The 20,879-nt window shown below is 36.6% G+C and overlaps 1 non-coding gene across 1 annotated transcript; it reads left to right on the plus strand.

The window, feature by feature from the left end:
* Positions 1 to 16,224: 16,224 nt before the first annotated feature.
* LOC123825034 lies at positions 16,225 to 16,344 on the plus strand. The gene has a single exon (XR_006786816.1). It is a non-coding gene; the product is annotated as a U6atac minor spliceosomal RNA (small nuclear RNA).
* The last annotated feature ends 4,535 nt before the right edge of the window (positions 16,345 to 20,879 follow it).

The raw sequence follows: 20,879 nt of genomic DNA on the forward strand, positions 1-20,879 counted from the left end.
ACCCTGTCCTCTGTGCGGTTTTTAAAGTACGTTCGGGAGTGTGAGAACAGGCTAACCAGCTTCAGGTAGATAGATTTCCACATCTCAACCTCTCTTGCCACATTTGTAAGTGGAGATAATCTTTGAAACCCCTGGTCTAAATATTCCTATATTAAATCTAAAGTTTTAGATTGTTAGCCCTTTTAGTTAAACAGACCTCACAGTTCTGACCTCTGGCCTGGAAATTCTGGAGTCAATAGTAATGGACAGTGAGATGTTCTAATATTCAGTACACCATCCTCCTTCATTTGAAGGAAATGGGAGCACTCTTAAGTATTTCTTAAACTATAATAGTTCTATCAAAGAGGTGGCCTTTTTAATTCTTGATTTCTCAATCCCTCTTTCTTTATAAACTACTTTGGAGAAACAGGTATACTTATCTTCATATTTTCCCACTAAAACATCCCTGAATCTGAACTGCAGGTTATAATTACCAAGTTTCAGATGGTAAACAAAAGGAGGACTATTTCTAAATCTTTTTTTAATTGAAGTTTTAATTAAAGCTTTAAGTTTACTTGTTGCCTAAAGTTAAGCATGCAAACAAAATGACAGTGCAAAGATGAAGAAAAATTCTCAGCAGGGTCAAATCCATATGAGCTTCTCATTACTGCTAGATCAAGCTGTCCTCAAAGAGAGCCAGCTTAGATCAGCTTACCGTAGTTTATGTACTTTATAAACTGAGCAAGACAAATAGTGTGTTAAGGCTTTATGGACTTGTTATGACAGCTAATTTCATATCGCCTGACATAGTATCTGAGCAAACGTACAGATGTTCATTCATTTTCACTCCAGTATAGATACTGTAAATTGAGTACCTCTGGAAGTCCAGTCATAATAGCTGACAAACATCCCTGCTGCCCACAAGAATGGAAGTTGTAAGTCACTGGGCTTTGACGTGGAAAGTTAGCAGAGAACTCAGGGACTCATGCATCTTGTTAATGACTTTATGGCAGAACTCTTGTGTGGGTTTACTATGACAATCTAACAGGGGACTCATAGAACACCTAATGAATTAGCCATAACTTTAATTTAAATGACATAAGACTTGAGAAATGAGGGATTCTGACCGCCTTTGAGTTTATAACCCTCTCCAAGAATCCACCCATAGTGACCCAAGCCTTGCCTTCATTTTCCCCTTTACCAGGATTTGTTCCTAATTTTATAAGGATCAAAACCTGTTACTGAACACAGCAGCATGAAATCTTTTGAAAAAGAGCCACACCTGCACTAACCCTAGCATTCTTCTCCCAGCCCATTTTGAATAGATTATTTTCCAAATATGTTTCTCTGCAAAAGGTGTCAATATTTATTTGACTCTTATTCACAGTATGGTGAGACTTTACCTGTGACTTGAGTCAGATTAAAACATAAAACCTCCAATAAAATAAATGTTATGTTATGTTGTTTTTTTAAAAGGAATGTTGAATTATCCTATAACCTGTTCTATACAGAAACTTCTATCTAGCTATTTTGATTATAATCCCCCATCTGTCATTACATGATGTTTGGTTTTCTTGAGGTACATTTTGAACATATTTGAAAATAAAGAATTTTTATTCTTATTCAATCTTTATTCTAATTTGATCACCAGAAGTGATCACCTTAGATATCTATATTCACACAGATTTTTGTTTACATGGAGTGTAAAAGTTAAAGTACTTGTATCACACTGAAGAGTAAAGTAACAAATCAATCTTCTTCTAGACTTTCATGGAAAACTCTCATCAAGGTCTTCTGCAAAATTTTCCATTTTACTGGAATGATTGCTATCTCTGGAAAGAGCCTGCAACAAAATTTTATATTTGAGCCAATTTTTGTTTAAGTTCATATATAATGACTTGCCCTATAGTTTGGTCAATTAATAGTGTTCTTATTTTATTACCAAATACTGTGAAGATGTTAGTAAGTTCTTATTTTATTACAAAACACAGTGAAGATGTTAATAATAGAAAAATAGTTTCCTTCAAATTGTCTCATCTGTAAGTTTTCATATTTAACATTTCTGTGAAAATTATAACCTGAAAGCTGTCAGTCTGTCTGCGTACTTTTTCACTAACTAGGAAAAAACAGAGTACTGAAAAAGGGCATATTGCTTACCAAGAATCTCAAGTTTTACTTCCTGCTGGTAGGCCTTGTGGAGCAATAAATAATGGGTCTTAATACTGAATAAAAATGTTCTGGACTAAATTACTTCAGATACAATTCCACGTTAACTCTGCTATTTTGAATCTGGAACTACAATATTTCATATGTCATATGTTTAACTAGAAGTGACTTCAGCCAGTAAATTTCAGAGAAGCATCACTAGGTTCATAACGCACTTCAGATCCCTTTTGAAACTATCAATTGTTCAGGCCACTGTAATCAAAACAGCCTGGTACTGGCATAAAAACAGGCACATGTACTAATGGAACAGAATGGAGAGCTCAGAAATAAACCCAAGTCTCTACAGTCAATGAATATTTGACAAAAGGGGCAGCAACATAAAATGGAGTAACAATAGCCTCTTCAACAAATAGTGTTGGGAGAACTGGACAGCTATGTGCAAAAAAAATGAAACTCAAGCACCAACTTACACCATACACAAAAATAAATTCAAGGTGGATAAAAGATTTAAATATAAGCCATGACACTATTAAACTCCTAGAGGACAACATAGGCAGGAAAATCTCAGTTATTTCATGCATCAACATTTTTACTGATATGTCCCCCAGAGCAAGGGACATAAAGGAAAGAATAAATAAATGGGATCTCATCAAAATAAAAAGCTCTGCACAGCCAAAGAAAACAGTATTAAAATAAAAAGAGAACCAACCGTATGGGAAAACATATTTGCCAATGATACCTCAGACAAAGGCTTAGTCTCCAAAATATATAAAGAACTTACATGACTCCACTCTAAGAAGACAAGCAACCCAATTAAAAAATGGGCAAAGGACTTGAACAGACACTTCTCCAAGGAGGACATACAGAGGATCCAGAAACACATGAAAAGATGCTCAATATTGCTAGCTATCAGAAAGATGCAAATTAAAACCATAATGAGATACCATTTCACACCAGTCAGAATGGCCATCATAAACAAAGCAACAAGCAGCAAGTGTTGGAGAGGTTATAGAGAAAAAGGGACCCTAGTGCACTGTTGGTGAGATTGCAGATTGGTACAACCACTATGGAAAACAGTATGGAATTTCTTCAGAAAACTAAAAATGGATCTGCCTTTTGACCCGGCAATTCCACTGCTAGGATTATATCCTAAGAACCCTGAAACACCAATCCAAAAGAACCTATGCACCCCAATGTTCATAGAAGCACAATTTACAATAGCCAAGTGTTGGAAGCAATCTAGGTGCCCATCAGTAAATGAATGGATCAAAAAATTGTGGTACATTTACACAATGGAATTCTATGCAGCAGAAAGAAAGAAGGAGCTCTTACCCTTTGTGACAGCATAGATGGAGCTGGAAAGCATTATGCTAAGTGAAATAAGCCAGGCATTGAAAGACAAATGCCATATGATCTCACCTTTAACTGGAGCCTAAACAACAAAAGAAACAAGCAAAATATAACCAAAGACACTGAAATAGAGAACAGGCTGACAGTGTCCAGAGTGGGGAGGGGAGGAAATTTCAGGGGAAAAGGGGAAGGGTTTGCAGGAACAAGTATAAAGGACGCATGGACAAAAACTAGGGGTGGGGGTGGAAATGGGAGGGAGGGCTGGGTGCGTGAGCTGGGATGGGGGTAAAAGATAGAAAATTGTACTTGAACAACAATTAAAATAAAATTAAAAAAAGAAACTATCAAGTGTTCAACATTTGGGAAGGATTCTGCTTTTTTTTTTGTTTTGGCTATACCCCAGAGGGAAGCTTAAATGTGAAGAAGTTACTGATGTAAAAGTGATTTTAAAAATAATAAATAGTAAAGGGAAGAAGCCAGTATTACCAAAATTTAGGTTGTAAATAATACCAGATAAGTCCATAGTTGTGGGTACAATGTAAATAAGGTAAATTCCTTGTCATTTGGGTGCTTCTTTTTACTGGAAAGACCGTAGAAATTTAAATACATACTGTAACGACAGGTAGTTTTAACTGCTACAAGGCAAATATAGCCTAGTAAGATAATATACAGAGATGAAGGTAACTTTTTTAAAAATAGGAGAGTCATTAGAAAATATATATGCAATATATAGAAAAAAGTAGAAAATTATTTTTAAGTATGAGGAATCACCTGAAAAATTTAAGAGAGCTCTTTAAATTTCAAAGATCAGGGGTTAGTTTAACCCCTAGATTTGTGTCAATATAACAAATAACCAAAACATATTTTGCCTGTCTCAAAGTGTCTCCATTTCTAGGTTTGGCTAAATTCACTGAAGCATCCTCCTTGTGGGTGTAACTATGGAAACAGGGTACATGTGCCTATATTAACTTTCACATGCCCTACAGTTCATTTGCTTCATCTATACTCATCTATACTCATTTCCTTATATTCCTGAGGAAGTGTTTTTGTAGAGAAATCTGGGGGGGTTATACTTTTATAGTGAGAGTCACTGGAGATGTTGAAGTAGGACTTTTTAATGGAGAAGAGGCTTTTAAGACAGAATTCTGGGAAGTGTTTACGCATGATGATGATGGTGGTGGTGATGATGAGGGTGGTTATGTTGATGGTGTTAATGATAGTGATGATGTTTATGGTGATATGATGCTTATGGTGAAGATGATAATGATGGTGATGGTGATGATGATGGTGGTGGTAATGATACTGGGAATGTGAGAGTGGTATTGGTGGTGCTGGTGATGATGATGATGACAGCGTCAACCATAATGGCTATAAATGGCAGTGAAATAATCTGATAGAGAAATAGGATATTATGCAACATCAAAATATGGAAGTAGAATTAGTCTTAGAGTCAAAGGTTTGAACTCTGGCAAATTCTCTCCACTAATTAGCATGTGACTCTGGCATGCTCCCTCAAATTAACTTGATCTATGTGGTTAAATAGATAATACAAGGGCCATCTTTGAACCTTCCACAGGGTAGAGAGAGATTCTGTAATTCATTTTAGTAATTTTGGCTGAGCCCAAATTTTATCCCAGGCAACAAGGTATATAACACCAGTAGACCATAATTAACTGTAAATATAAAACTAGCAAAGGTATCTAGAACTGTGGGTTGGTAGTAGATTAGGGCAGTAAATGTGAAATAGAAAATATCCTAAGGTCCAAATCCTTTTTAAAGCTTCTCAAATAGTTCTTAGATGATAATCACATAAGATAAGCTATTAACTTGTCTCATAATTTTAGTGCTTAGGAGGAGGAATATTCCACAATATTACTAGGAGTTGTTTCTTTAATATATAAAATGCATACATTACTGAATGATGTCTACATTTTTCAGTTGAGTTTTGAAGCACCTTTTGGAAATATTAACATAAAATTTATTTATATTTAACCAGTAATTGAGTCCATTCAAATATTAGATTATCAGAACCTTTTAATTTTGTTTATTTATTTATTTTGTTGTTGTTGTTGTTGTTGTTCAAGTACGGTTGTCTCTATTTCCCCTACCACCACCACTGCCCCCACCCCAGCCATCCCCGCCTCCCACCCTCGATCCAATCCCCCTTTGGTTGTGTCCATGTGTCCCTTACAGATGTTCCAAAAACTGGAGTGGAAGAGAGAAACCTTTAAATCAAAATTAAAGGTTATGCATATTTTTCTATCATCATACTTATTAGTAATCCTTTTATTTTAAAATTATTATTCCATTATACTCTCCCCTAGGCCTTATGTTTAAATTTATTTACTTTTTTGCTGTAGTTTTTCCATTCACTTATTGGCAGTTGAAAATTGGCTGTCTAACATGTAAATTATATCTCTTGAGTTTTCACATGTTAAAAGTATGGGTATGTTCTTTATGTATTTGAATAATCATCTGGCTACATGTATCATTTTGAAGCACATGCTATTTCCTGAGGAATTTCTTGGTGCTGTTACACTGTCTTCTTCAACTGAAAGCTACTGTGGAGAAGCATGAAATCAGACTGACAACCCTCCTATAGGTGCTATAGGGGACATGGCTCTTTTTCTTATTGTTCAAATAATTTTTTCCTATCTTTCTAGTCTACCAACTTTCCTAGGCCTCTCTTAGTGCTGATTTGTTAAGATTGCATCATCTTTCCAATCCATGAGGACACATGTTATTTTATTGTATGAAAGTGTCCTTAAATTATATCTTAGAAGTTTCTATTTGTTTTCTTTTTGGTTCTCTCTTCATCAAGACTATCAATGACATATGTGGTGTATTCACTTTGTCTTTCCTGCACATCATCATTTTCTCTCTAGGCCTTTAAAACTCTTCAGAAGAGGGCCTTAATCAGGGTTTTCCTGGGCTATTCTCAAGAACAACCTCAAGTTTCCCCCTCTTTTATAAACTCTTCCATTTTGTCATCACTTATGAACCAGGGTTTTCTAGAAACACTCATGTTATTTTGAAAATTTCTGTCATTGGCAAAAGAAATTCTCAGTTTTATAAAGAATGAAGGCAGCTCACAAAACACCCCTGTGTTTTGAGGATAGAGGGATCTATTTCCTGTATTTTCAAATATTCTTTTTGGAATCAGAGAAACTCAAGCCACAAAAGGTCAGTGATTGCCTGATTGTCATGATGTCCTACATTTTGCACTCTGTGTGAACTTCCAGACGGGGGTGTCCACTTCTGTCTGCAAGACTTCATCTCCTGAAAGGGATCTGGAGTGTCTCAAAGATAAGATGGGAACATTGTAGGTGGCAGTAGGTCGTAATGGGGAAAGATGTGACTCTCTGTCTTATATGGGATTGTGTACCTTGGCTGGGTGCTGGCTGGGGTACTAAATAAAAATGGCTTATCAGCTTGACAGTCTATACCCCAACTATCAGACACACACACAAGCATACATGTATTATATGTACAGAGACCTTACCAAAACATAATCAAACAAAAACATGCAGTATGATAGTGGCTTACTAATTTTTCTTTTAATTGTTTTTGCTATTTCATTGCTACTCTAGTGCTAGTTTTTTCGTGTGGTTATGAAGCCTGACTTTCTCAGTGCTAATGAGACATGTTTAACGGGAAAACCACATATTCTACCAGTGTCTGCCACAATAAGCTTTTCCAGTAATTGATGCACTCCAGTGGGTCACATCTCATTACACTGGGTGACTTCATAAACTAATCTGACAGCTTATTTGACCACATGATTCATCAACTTCAAACATGTTTTTGGTTGGTGGGCAGATCAGCAATGTGAGCCACTTTAAAGCAGATGAGTAGAGAGAATAATTTGCATGATTCCATAAATAGTTAAATACTCTGATACCTTTGGCATGACAAAAATGTACCTGCAGCTAGTAGTTCACATTCTATCTGGGCCCATGACATAAAACTGGATATCTTACATGTTGGCCAGGAAGCAGGGCACATCTTTGACAGAAATACTCTACTTCTTATGGAATTTGGGGGTAAAGCCAAATGTTCTTTTCCTAAATCTTAGCTAAATACAGTGGTAGGGTTGCATGATATAGAGGAATAGCAGGTAAGAAATATTCACATGCCTGCTATAAACCCCCCGGGATCCTCTCTGCCAAAAGAAATCATGACCAGATTACTACCTGTAGAGTAACTTTATGTGCGGAAAACAAATAATATTTATGCTAATACTTACATTGTGAAATTTGATTATTGGAACTTAGGATCAGTGCATTGAATTTTGGTATTTTTCTCCTTTTGCAATTTGAATCAGTATAGATAACTATAATAATCAATGAGGTATTTTCTAGTTAGGGTATGTTTTTAAATTAAATCTCAAATATACTCACAATTCTATCTGGTCTAAGAGTAAGATAAAACTTTTCAGATGATTTTCATGATTTACTAATGATGACTTTTTAAGTAACACATTCTAAATATCATTTGTTCCTCCACTAGCAATACCTACCAATCAAAGTCCTGATGAGCAGACTTGAAAGATGGATGATCGAAATTAGGGTTTAAGTCCTGTGAAAAGTCAGATAATATAAAAAATTCTCAAACTCAAACACACTGGTTGGAAGAGGAAAAAAGAAGAAAATGTCTGTATCCCCAGAGATGCCATTTTTCAGTGTGGGGATATAGTTCTGAAAACCAGTGAATCTTATCAGAGCTTATTCATCCAGAACACAAATCCCAAATACGTAAATTAAATCCAGGCTGACATGACTTCAAACAGTACCCTGAATACCACAGCTCACACCCCAACTCACCAGGTAAGTACCGGAGTCCAGCTGGTGAACCATGACCCAGAGACTTGACCCCTGCTGCTGCATGAGACGTCAGCTGCCTGTACCACCTCTGGTTTCCAATACTGCTTGGGAACATGTCCTTCCACTTTGACATAAAGAGCCCCAGTTTTATGGGGGTTCTTTCTACCTATACTTCTGATGTCTTCACCTGTGTTCTCTCACCATGGGAACCATCAGAGTTCACCTGGACTGAACTCATAAGCCCTTGCTTTCCACAATTTGAACCAACCGCAGAGGCCACGCCACACCCAGCATTTCTTCTCATCACTTAGATTCAGCCACCACTTCAGCTCCCTTAACAAAATGTCCACTCATTCACTGCAGCCTCCCACCCTGCCGTCCTCAGTTTCTCTCTCCCATGATACCTGTTAGTGCACCTCATGAAGCTCGAGTTACTTCTCAGGTAAATGTACATTTTCGAATCATTGTTGCTATTGTCTTTCCTCTAGCAAACACCATTGTTTCTCATATAATCAGCCTGTAGAGAACAAAACCAACTTCCTTGCCGTACTGGTATTTCATTGAACCTACCCACCAAATGCCATCCCTTGATTAGCCTATGTTCCTGTATTTTGGGGAGGGTGTCAACACTAAGACTGACAAGAGAATCCCACAACTCTACAGATCAGTAGCTCTAAAATTCTTCACTTCTAATCTAAATTAGACATTTCACATTCTCTGTTGGCATTTGAATATTTCTCTAGACATTTCTGACTCCCAAAACTAATTTGAAACTTTTTTCTAACTTGAAACTCCATACCTAATTACCTTCCTCATCTGTTGAAGGTAGTCAACTTCTCAGACATAAAACACAAATTACAGAGCTTCGAATTAAAGATTAAAGTTTAAATATCTATATCTACCTATATGGCAAGAGAAAATAAAACTTAAAAAAAGGTAAAGGTTGCTAAACACAAACATAAATATCTATAAAAATTATTTGAAATAAAGAGTTGTCCAAATTGTTAGGCCCATAAACGTTAAATCAAGTTTGTTTAGGGCACAAAGATGGGCTTCAGGGAAAACTCTGACCCCATAACACACTTCTGATCAGCAGCTGGAACTGGGCAGAAGATGAGCAAAGGCACACAGTCACTGTCCTTGAAAAAAGGCAATTGGACACACAGATGGCCAACAGACATGTGAAAAAATGCTCAATGTCACTAACCATAAACAAAAACAAATTATACCCACAATGAGATATCATCTCACACGTGTCAAAATGGCTATTATCAATAAATTAAGGAAAAATATTGGTGAGGAGGTAGAGAAATGGGAACCTTTTTGCACTGTTGGTAGGAATGCAGACTTGTGCAGCCACTGTGGAAAGAAGTATGGAGCCCTGGCTGGTGTGGCTCAGTGGATTGAGCACTACTCTGTGAACCAAAGGGCCAATGGTGCAATTACCAGTCAGGGCACATGTCTGGTTTGTGGGCCAGGTCCCCAATCAGGGACATGCAAGAAGCAACCAAAATTGATGTTTCTCTCCCTCTCTTTGTCTCTTTCCATCTGTCTAAAAATAAATAAAATATCTTTTTAAAAAACAAGTATGGAGACACCTCAAAAAATTAAAAATGGATCTGCCCTTAGACCCACTTATCCCACTTCTAGGAATATATCAATAGGAACCCAAAACACTACTTGAAAAGAACATAAGCACCCCTGTGTTCATTGCAGTATTATTTACAATTGCCAAGATATGGAAGCAACCAAAGTGTCCATAGGTAGATGAGTGGATAAAACAACTATGAGACATTTACACAATGAGACAATTACTCAGCCACAAAAAAGAAGAAAATTTTACTCTTTGCAACAACATGGATGGACCTGGAGAATGTTACGTGAAGTGAAGTAAGTCAATCAGAAAAAGACAAGTGCCATATGATCTCACTCATATGTGGAATATAATGAACAAATTGAACTAACAAGGAAAATGGAGACAGATTCATAGATGGAGAGCAGGATGACAGCTAGTGGCAGGGGTAGGGGGGTGGAGTGAATGAACACAAAGTAAAAGGACTCCTGGACATGGACAAAAGTGTGGTGATTGCTTGGGGGTAGGGGGTACAAGGGGACTAAATGATAATGGAAAAAATAAAATGAAGATTATTTTTTTAAAAAGCCAATCGAAAGAGTGACAAGAGACAGAGGAGTGCACATGGCTACCTGCTTGACCAAAGCTGATGAGAGATGGAAAATGTGTGACCCCATAAAAACTGCCTCATTGTAATATGCAGGTGTATCTCCAGTTTCCCAGGTAGCTTGTAAGGTGAAGCAATGAGTGGAGATTCCAGACCAGGGGAAGCAGCAACTTTATGAGAAACTTGTTGTCAGTTAAAACTTCTACTGCCCCAAGTAAGACCTATCTCTCTTTCCCTTAGTAATAACATTTTTAGAAAATACCTGAGGCATCCATTGTCATTTTTAAAAATCATAAAACTCCAAAAAGATTAAAATTAAGTATATGTTTTATAGTACTATTAGAAAAATAAAACAATTTCAGTAGAAATTCACAACCAAAGAAAAGCCACAGGTGATTATTTATAATGCTGTCCAATTTGTGAGCCAAGATACTTCAGACAAACTTACAAAACAATGAGAAAACATGTAAAAAAAAACTGAAAACCATGTGAAGAGTGAAAATTATATAAAGTGTAATCAAAGGAAATTCAACCTCCAATACATAGATAATAAACTAAGTTGTAGATGCTCCTGCTGTATGATATACATCTAGTAAAAGAAATAATTCAATGCACTAAAGGGCATAATTTAATTAATAGTTCATGGAAGTGACTGAAAGAGCAGACCAAGGAACATACAATCTTCCCAAGTCATATAAATGAGATTCCTGTTAAAGTGGAACTTATTATAGAAAGAAAACTATTTTTCAGTGAAGCAAAAGTAATATTTTACCAAAATTTGTCAAAGACAAATGTCCATGCACACAATGACAACAGTCAAGAAAGAGAATAAACTCTTTTCAAATAGCAATGTAAAACCACAAGTAAAATGTTAGCAAAGAAAATTAAGTAGTGCTTTAAATAATACTAAATATTATCAATAATGTTCATAAATATGTACAAAAGTCCATAATATGATATTTCTTTATTATCATTGACTATAATCATATGGTTGACTATGAAGAAATCATTGCAATTGATGCTAATGTGGTATTTAGTGTAATTTACCATCAATTTTCAATTAAAAATAATCTTAAAGTAAAAATATAAATACTTCATAAAATATAAAAATATATGAATGGATACACAGACTGTTCTTGAAAATTTGAGATATGTGTTGTTTTTTTATGCAGTATTTCCTAGATACCCTTTGGCTTATCTGGCTCAGCAATAGCCAGAGCCCAGAGAACAAGTGCATGGACACCATGGAGTGGTCAAGGGCAGGGAATATTAAGTCAGAGCAGGTCCTTTCAACAAATCCAAGTTCATACTAGTGCATCTCCAGAAAAATCAGAGACAAGAAACACAAAGACACAGGAAAGTGACCCAAAACATTCCTAGGCCTGACTCCTCAGCATGGATGCTGAGTGATGGGAAACCCCATTACTCTGAGGATCGCAGAGCAGAACAGAGTCACTCCTCACTTCCTGCTGGGATCCTGGGAGGAGGCAGCCACAGGAAAGCTCTGACATTTAGGCCAACTGAAGTGAAGGACAAATAGTGACAAGATGGGTGTGACAAAGAGAGTGTGGCAGTCTCCTTCCATCACATGCACCATGGAGCAGATTTGAAAGTCCCCATGTTTTTCAGAGGTGGTAGACTGGGTAATGACCGTAACAGAAATGCTGACAACACTGACATACCAGAAAATATTTGTATAGAGAGGCCATGTGCCAGGGACTGTTATAAGTACTTTACATGTAATAATTTATTTGTAATTCAGCCCTTAGAAATTGGTATATTTTGTACCCATTTTACACACTTGTGTTCATGCATCATGACAATGTGAGCTTCTATTAATTCCTCATAAGCCAACACTATCTCAAGATGGATTTGGTGCGTATTTTTATCCCCTAACTTCTCTGATTATTTCTTCAGTCAGTTTCTCAAAATAGGTAACATTTTGTCTTCCTCTGCCAGGCCTCATCATGGACACTGGCCAGTTCATGAATGGGCTTTCCTCAGTCAATGTTTACTCCAGTCAGTTAAGAGCTGGAGATGTGATCTCAGAGTGAAATTTGAGTCTAGGTCTTCTCCCTCAACAGAGGCAGTGAGCAGACTGGGCACAATGACCAGCATGGACCATGCATGTTTTATGTTACAGATGAGAAGGGTAAGACTCAGAGGTGCAATGTGACAGACAGAATATAGTACACTATATTCAGTGTGTAGCCCTAGTTTCAGGATCTCACGGACTATCGAGTAGTTGTCTGACTAGATGTTCAAAAGAGATGACTGTTTCCTACTCTGATGTTCTGTCATCATTTAAATTTTTTCAGGAATACTGGTTTCTTATTGATAAGATAAATTGAATGTTTATTTTTTAATAAATGTGAAATAGCAAGTAAAGTCTTCTATCTCTGAACCAAGCTGAAGGAGCTACTTAGTGTTATGATAAAATATCTTTGTACCCATTGGGGCTTTCCTCCCCTGAGAAGGGCTTCCAGGGGCCCCCATTGAATGTATTTCAGAAATAGTATAAATTTTTCTCAAATGTTTGTTGAGAGACATGAATTTTAGTAATATGAAGGTGTCAGCCATTTTGAATAAAAGTCAGGTCAGGAATACTTTACCAAGTTCAGGAGGATGTTCTCTTCTGGACCACTTCAGCTGCTTCTAGGAGGCCGGCCCTTTAAATTCATGAATCTATTTCAAACAGTATTAGGTAAATTTATCTGTTTTCTAGATAGCTGTCAACTGGTCAATTCATATTCAGTAATTTACCTAAATGAGAGAATAACCACCAAATAAAATCCCCTTATCCAGGCCCAAGTGGTGCTTTTCCATAGTAATATCCATGGGGATCTGCTTATCAAGAGTACTGTGAATATAGTGCAGACTTTAAACAGCAGCCTCTGAGGTAATATTTTCTCATTTTGAGGATTTTAGTTTCCTGTGGCTGTCTTATATATAAACAAAAATATTTAAAGGTGCTGTTTAACCCTTTATTCTCATTCTCTTAACTAAGAGTACAGGGTTCTATGCCATAAAAATGACATGAAGAAATAAATACCTGATCTCTTCTGACATTTACTCATGAGTCCTGCAAATGAAATCATAAATGAATTAAATTGATTACTTGGAATTAACACCAACTTCTTAAAACACCCATTCTCTGTGTGAAAGTAAAGCTGTTTACAAAAGTTTAGCCAGAATATATGACAAATGCTGCATTATGTTTTCCCTTGAAAATCCAGGCAACTTCTGTTGAGAAAAGATTTTTAAATATGAAATCACTTTAAAAAAAAGAGTCCCTGGAGATAACCAACACATACTACTGCTACTATTTAATTTGTATATGTACAAATGGAGACAATCTCTATTTTTCCTTTGGAAGAAACTCTAGGTACTCCTAATATTCATGCATGGTGCTACATGATGTACCCTTTTTCTTTCTTAATTGAATTTATCAGGGTAACATTAGTTAATAAAATTATATAGGTTTCAGGTGTACAGTTCTATCATATATCATCTGTACATTGTATTGTGTGTTCACCACCCCACATCAAGTCTCCTTCCATCATCATTTATACCCCCTTACATTCTCCTATTTCCCCGCTACCTCTTTCCCTCTGGCAATCACCACACTTTTGTCCGTGTCTGTGGGATTTTTTTTTTTTTGCTTAATCCCTTCAGCTTTTATACTCAGCCCTGCAACCACCACTTCTCTCTGACAGCTGTCAGTCTGTTTTCTATCTATGAGTCTGTTTCTATTTTGTTCATTAGATTCCATATGTAAGTGAAATTATGTGGTATTTGTCTTTATTTGATTGCCTTAGTTAACTCAGCACAATACTCTCCAGTTTTATCCACACTATCGCAAAAGGTAAAATTTCAGGTTTTTTACTTCTTCTTTTTGATGGCCGAGTAGTATTCTATTGTGTAAATTTACCACAGCTTTTTATCTACCCATCTACTATTGGGCACTTGGGTTGCTTCCTAATCTTGGCCACTGTAAGTACTGCTGCAGTGAATATAGGGATACCTATATTCTATCAAATTAATATTTATGATTTCTTCAGATATATTCCCAGAATTGGAATTGCTGGGTCATAAAGAAGTTCCATTTTTAATTTTTTGAAATAACTCTCCACTATTTTCCACAGTGGCTGCCCCAATCTGCATTCCCACCAACAGTGTACTTAGGGTTTCCTTTTCTCCACCTCCTCACCAACACTTTTTTATTGAGGTATTGAGGGTCGCCATTCAGACAGGGTGATGTGTATCTCATTTGTGTTGCATTTCTTTGATGATTAGTGGCATATCATCTTTTAATATGTCTGTGGGCCATGACCATCAGTATGTCCTCTTTGGAGGAATCTATTTAGGAGCTTTGCCCATTTTTTAATTGGATTGTTTGTCTTCTTCATGTTGAGTTATATAAATTATTTATAAATTTTCAATATTAACCCCTTATCAAATGTGTTATTGGCAATATGTTCTCCCATTCAGTAGGCTGTCTTTTCATTTTGTCATTTCCTTGGCTATGCAAAACTTTCTGGTTTGATGCAGTTACATTTATTTATTTTTTCTTTTGTTTCTCTTGCCTGAGAAAATATATCAGAAAATATTGCTATGAGAAATGTCTGAGATTTTACTAACTATGTTTTCTTCAAGGATGTTTATAATTTTGAGTCTTACATTTGTCTTTATTCCATTTTGAGTTTATTCTTATCTAATGTGTAAGAAGTTGGTCTAATTTTATTATTTGCATATATCTGCCCATTTTTCCAAATATTATATAGTGAATAGATTGTCTTTACCCCATTGTATGTTCTTTCCACTTTTGTTAAATATTAATTGACCATAAAAGACTTGGTTTATTTCTGAGGTCTCTGTTCTGTTCTATAGCTCTATATGTCTGTTTTAATGAAATGTCTATTTAAGAGCTTTTCCAGTATCATGCTGTTTCTATTACTATGGCTTTGTAGTATGGCTTTATATCAAGCATGATTTCTCCAACTTTGTACTTCTTTCTCAAGATTGCTGCTAATATTCTGGGTCCTCTGTGGTTCCATATAAATTTTTGAAATATTTGTCCTAATTTTGTGAAATATTCTATTAGTATCTTGATAGGAATTTTGTTGAATCCATAGATTGCTTTGAGTAGTATGAGCATTTTAATTATGTTAATTTTTCCTATCCATGAACATGGTATATGCTTCCACTTATTTGTATCTTTTTCAATTACTTTTCTCAGGTTTCTTATAATTTCTATATACAGATCTTTTACATCTTGAATTCAGTTTATTCCTGGATATTTTAAATGAAATTATAAATGGGATTATTTTCTCAATCTCCCTTTTTGATAGTTCATTACTGGTATATATGAATACAACTGATTTCTCGATATTTATTTTGTATCCAGATACTTTACTGAATTTATTTCTCACTTCTGGTAGTTTTCGGTGGAATCTTTAGGGTTCTCTATATACAGTATCATGTCATCCACAAATAATGGCAGTTTTACTTCTTTCTTTCCAATTTGAATGCCTTTTATTTCTTCATCTTGTCTGATTCCTATGGCTAGGACTTCGAGTACTATGTTAAAAAGAGTAATAAAAGCAGACATCATTTAAAACTGAAGGAGAAATAAAGAGCTTCCCAGACAAGAAAAAGCTAAAAGAGTTTGTTACCACAAAACCAGCAATACAAGAAATGTTAACAGATCTTTAAAAAGACAAAAACTGTTGTATAAAAGAAGAGCAAGTAAGCACGCCCCTTGACAAGTACAGAAGAGGCTCTTGGGCCTAACAACACACATATGGTTAAGGCATTGCCACCAATGGCCTTAACCATGTGTGGTTAACCTTAACCTTTGATGCCACTTTGTGCCACTTTGTGGCATCAAACCATCATTTTTAAAAGAAGAAGAAGAAGAAATCAGCAAAACAGAGAAACATAGTTAAAAGAATAAAATGGCAATAAATACATACCTATCAATACTCATTTTAATTGCAAATGGCTTAAATGATCCAATCAAAGATGCAGAGTAGCTGAATGGATAAGAAAACAAGACCTGTATACACACTGTCTACAAGAGACCCACCTCAGAACAAAAGATGCACACAGACTGAAAATAAATGGGTAAAATATAAATTTCATGCGAATGGACATAAAACCTGGGGTAACAATATTTATATCTAACAAAATAGAATTTTCATAAAAAGCTATAGTAAAAGAGAAAGGAGGATAATACATAATAGTAAAGTGAGTAATCCAACAAGAGGAGATAGCCCTTGTAAACATGTATGCACCCAACATAGAATTATTTGAATATATAAAGCAAATCTTGATGGGCATAAAGGGAGAGATCTACAGTACTACAGTCATAGTAGGAGATTTTAATACCTCATTGTTATCAACAGATAGATCTTCAGGACAGAAGATTGACAAGAGAACAGCAGTCTTAAATGACATACTAGATCCAATAGATTTAATTGATGTATTCATGGGATCTCACTCCAAAGCAGCAGAATAGGCATTTTCAAGTGCACATGAAATATATTCTAAGATAAACCACATATTAGGACATAGAACAAGTCTCAATACATTTGAGAAGATTGAACTCACATGAAACTTCTTCTCAGATCATAATGGTATGAAACTGGAAATCAATCACAAGGAAAAAAAACTGAAAAACACACAAAGATATAGAGGCTAAATAACATGGTACTGAACAATGAAAGAGCTAACAATGTGATGAAGAAAGAAACCAAAATACACCTTGAAACAAATGAAAATAAGAACACAGCAACTAAAGTCTATGGGACACAGCAAAAGCAGTTCTAAGAGGGAAATTAATAGTACTATAGGCAAAAGAAACAAAAAAAAATCAAATAATCTAACTTTATACTTAAAGAAATCATAAATAAAACAATGAACAAAGCCCAAAAGTGAGTAGAGAAAGGAGATAATAAAGAGCAGAGCAGAAATAAATGAAATAGAATCTGAAAAGATAATGCAAAAGATCAATGAAACCAAGAGCTGGGGCTCTTGGAGGAAAAAAAGGTTTATAAACCTTTAATCAGACTCCTCAAGAAAAAAAGAGAGAGGGCCCAAATAAATAAAATCATAAACAAAATAAGAGAGGCAACAACTTACACCAAAGAAATACACAGGATTATAAGAAAATACTATGAACAACTATATACCAACAAACTGGACAATTTGAATGAAATTGGTAAAATCCAAGAAACATACAATCTCCCAAAACTGAATAAGGAACAATCAGCAAATCTGAAGAGACAAATTGCAACTAGTAAAACTGAAGCAGTAATCAAAAAGCCCAGCAAGCAAAAGTCCTGAACCAGATGGCTTCACAGGTGAATTATAACAAACATTCAAAGAAGAAATAACATCTATCCTCCTCAAACTATTGCAAGAAATTTAAGAGAAGGATATACCCCTAAGCTTACTTTATGATGTAAGCATTATTCTAATTTCAAAAATAGATAAGACACTACTGAGAAAGGAAATTACAGGCCCATATTCCTGATGAGCATAGATGCTAAAATCCTCAACAAAATATTACAAACCATATTCAGCAATATGTTAAAAAGATCATACACCATGATCAAGTGGGGTCTACTCCTGGGATGCAAGGTTGGTACAATATCTGCCAATCAATAAATGTGGTACACCACATAAACAAAATGAAGGATTGAAATCACGTAATCATTATTAGTAAATGCAGGAAAATACATTTGATAACATCCAGCTCCCATTTAGGATAAACACTCTTTCAGCACACTGGAAATAGAGGAAACACACCTCAATGTCATACAGGCCGTACATGACAAACCTGCAGCCAATATTATACTCCATGGGCGAAAACTAAAAGCTGCTCCTTTAAGACTGGGACCAAGACAGGAATGCACCCTTGTTCTTGATTGAAGTCATTTGAAAAATCCAACAAAGGCTTTCCAAAGTTTAGCTTGGATTGCCCTCTGCTGGTCAAACGAGTTAAAACTTCATATAAGAATACATATCACTACTCACACACAGGTTAAACTTACTCTGTTTTAGCTAATTGGACCACACTGATTATCAATTGCCCTTAAGTTGTAATCATATAATCAAAAACTGGTGCTTTATATAAGTTTCTCTTAATAGTGATTGCTTAGTGAATGAATAGCTTGTGAAATTTTTTAAAAATGTTCTCATGTAGATGATAGGTAAGTAGGCAGATAAGATATGGGTGAATGAATGGATAAATAGATGGCCTTTGATATAGAGATAAAATTTTAGTGTCTAAGTTGTACATGGCAACTAAGATATAATGTTATAGGTTGATTTGTTTCCCCAAAATTCCTGTGTTGAAGTCCTAACTCCAGTAACTCAAAATGGACTATATTTGGAGATAGGGTCCTTCAGATATAATTAAGCAAGACAAGGTCATCCTGGAATAGAGTGGGTCTCTAATCCAATAATACTGGTGCCATTATAAAGAGGAGAGATGTGAACACACACGCAGGCAGACAAACATCCACACAGGAAGAATACTGTGTAAAGTTGGGGGAACAGAGAGAAACTCCTACGGCCCAACAGATACCAAGAATGGCCAGCAACCCCCCAGACACCAGACTAGAGGCCCAGAGCAAATTATCTCTCACAGCCTCAAAAGTAACTAACCCTGACTACACCCTGATTTCAGACTTCTAGATGCCAGACCTATGATAGAGATTAAACTTCTGTTGTTTGAGCCATCTGGTCTGTGGTACATTGACATGGCAGCCCTGGGAACTAAGACAAGTGGAAAGTTGGGAATGCGAAACTCGTGGCACATCATGGTTGGGAAGGTATGAAGAACATTGTAGCAACTTCCACATGCTGGCAACTAGGGTGGACCCGGAGCCTTGCAGCTGCTCCCTGATGGGACACTCCCACAAGCCTCTGTAGTATCAGCATCACCGTCACTAGCACAGGAAAGACCAATAGTCAAGACCAGGGTGGGCGGTAGGGAGGGGCAGAGCTTGATTGCAACTCAGGTCTGTCAGCTCTCTGATTTCAGACTCTGCCTCTTCTGTTGGAAGAGAGCTGTGCTGCCTCAGAGATCTGGCATCTGTGAAATGCATGTGTGTGCATGCATGTGCACATCTACACATATGCATGCATAGAATATATGTGCACTCTTATGCATGCACCCTCCCCTGCATGCACACACATGCACATGTATGCACATACTCACACTCACACTACCACATGCTCAGGTACTCACATTCATACTCTAACATGTGCTCATGTGTATGCACATAGCCACCTGCACATACACATGCCACACATTAATGCATACACAGTTATATACACAGCCCAAAGGCTAGAAAATAGCCATATCTTTAATTCTTAGAAAAACAATCGCCATCAGCTGGTAGCAGCCACTTCTACTTCTTACTTTACTTCCTCTCATGATATTCTGTCACATCTGACCAGGGAACTCTTCTCACAGAAAGTGAAGTTGCGGAAATAAAAATTGTACGAGTTATGAGGTTGCTTCCTTATTTTTACATGAATATGTTAGTGTATAAACTGATTGTATAATTTTGTAGTGCTGTTGTAACAACTTATCACAAGCTGAGTGACTTACATTAACACAGATGTGTTATCCCAGAGTTCAAGAGGTCAAGAGATTGATCCTGACCCCAATCGGCTGACATAAAGGGTTCTCAAAGTTGGGTCTTTCTGGAGGTTACAAGGGGCAATCTGTTTTCTTGCCTTTTTCATCTTGGAGAGGCCACCCCCATGTTCCTTGTCGCATGGCCCTTTCATCCTGAGAGCCAGCATGGGTGGGTTGAGCCCTTCTCATACCACATCACTCTGCCCTCCTCTTCTGCCTCTTTCACCCACTGATAATGATGCTATGACGATATTGGCCCACCAGGATAGTCCAGGACAATGTCCCTAACTTAAAGTCAGCAGACTAGCAACCTTAACTCCGTGGTCACCGTACTGGCCCTTCTCCACTACCCTGCCACATCCACGTGTCTGGGCACTGGCCCATGGACGTCCTTAGGGGTTTTATTCTGCCCACTACACCGGCCTATTTATTTCTCCCCTCTCACCATTCTCCATGGAACGAAAGCTGTGCCTAACTGCGCCTGATCTCTGCCTCAGGGTTTAAAGACATTGGACGGGGAGTGTGGCTCAGAAGAAGGAACAGCAGCACAGACGGCTGTTTCCCTAGTTATTTGAAACATAAATGAAGATATAATAAAATGGAAAAATAATTCCAGTAAGGAATTACTCTCTCACCTATTACAGTCTTGATAATGCTGTTTTAATTGCTCGATCAGATGACTGGAATCTGGACTAAAAGAGTTTCAAGTTTGTTTTTTAACCGTGC

Source organism: Phyllostomus hastatus, unplaced genomic scaffold, assembly GCF_019186645.2.
Source record: "Phyllostomus hastatus isolate PE091 unplaced genomic scaffold, TTU_PhHast_1.1 phas_contig_58, whole genome shotgun sequence".
NCBI lineage: Eukaryota > Metazoa > Chordata > Mammalia > Chiroptera > Phyllostomidae > Phyllostomus > Phyllostomus hastatus.